This window comes from Arachis ipaensis, chromosome B01 (genome assembly GCF_000816755.2).
Source record: "Arachis ipaensis cultivar K30076 chromosome B01, Araip1.1, whole genome shotgun sequence".
Lineage (NCBI taxonomy): Eukaryota > Viridiplantae > Streptophyta > Magnoliopsida > Fabales > Fabaceae > Arachis > Arachis ipaensis.
In genome coordinates this window covers 11,741,684-11,742,362 of record NC_029785.2, presented here as the reverse complement: position 1 = coordinate 11,742,362, position 679 = coordinate 11,741,684, and the positions used below count along the sequence as shown (strand labels likewise).

At 27.7% G+C, this 679-nt stretch overlaps 1 pseudogene; it reads left to right on the top strand.

Moving 5' to 3' along the window:
• Positions 1-679, top strand: part of LOC107646334 — a 12,224-nt pseudogene that overhangs the window by 4,984 nt on the left and 6,561 nt on the right.

Here is a 679-nt window from a genome sequence, read left to right as displayed (position 1 = left end):
ATAGCAAGTTAACTTTTAAGGAGTGTTGCTCTCTATTTTTTTTCCGACTGAAAGCACATTCATTGTCTAAAGGAGATTAAATTCGTTTATTAACTATGATATAAATAAATTTTTAAGTAAATTCTAGTGGTAAGCTCGATCGGTAAATTTGCATAAATAAATGATAATCTCTCAATTTTTACTCTTTTAGAAATAATAAATATATAGTTATACATTTTACATGTATAAAATTATAGATATTAAATTAAAAAGAATAATTTTGAATTATTATCTTCTTATAATTATTAATTTAATTCTTATTATTCTTGAATTGCATGCATGCATGGAATGGTTTTGTTGACAATATCAGTCTCTTTAGAGAACCATCATGAGAAGTTATTCTTTATAGCTCTTTACATAACATTCATCGGCGACGGCGGCCATCTGCGTATCCAAACTTTCGCGGCCAATCAGTTCGATGACGGCAGCGGAGGAGACGGATGCTAAGAGCTCATTCTTTAATTGGTGGTTCTTGATACAAGTTCTTGTCGCAATTTCTGCTGTGTTTTTTCTAGGATATTTACAGGTAATAATACATTAATGTTAGGAAGATAATTAATAAATATTAAATAAAATAAGTTTAGACGGTCTATACTGATTTTTTTTAAATATTATTATAATAATTTACTCTATATATAAC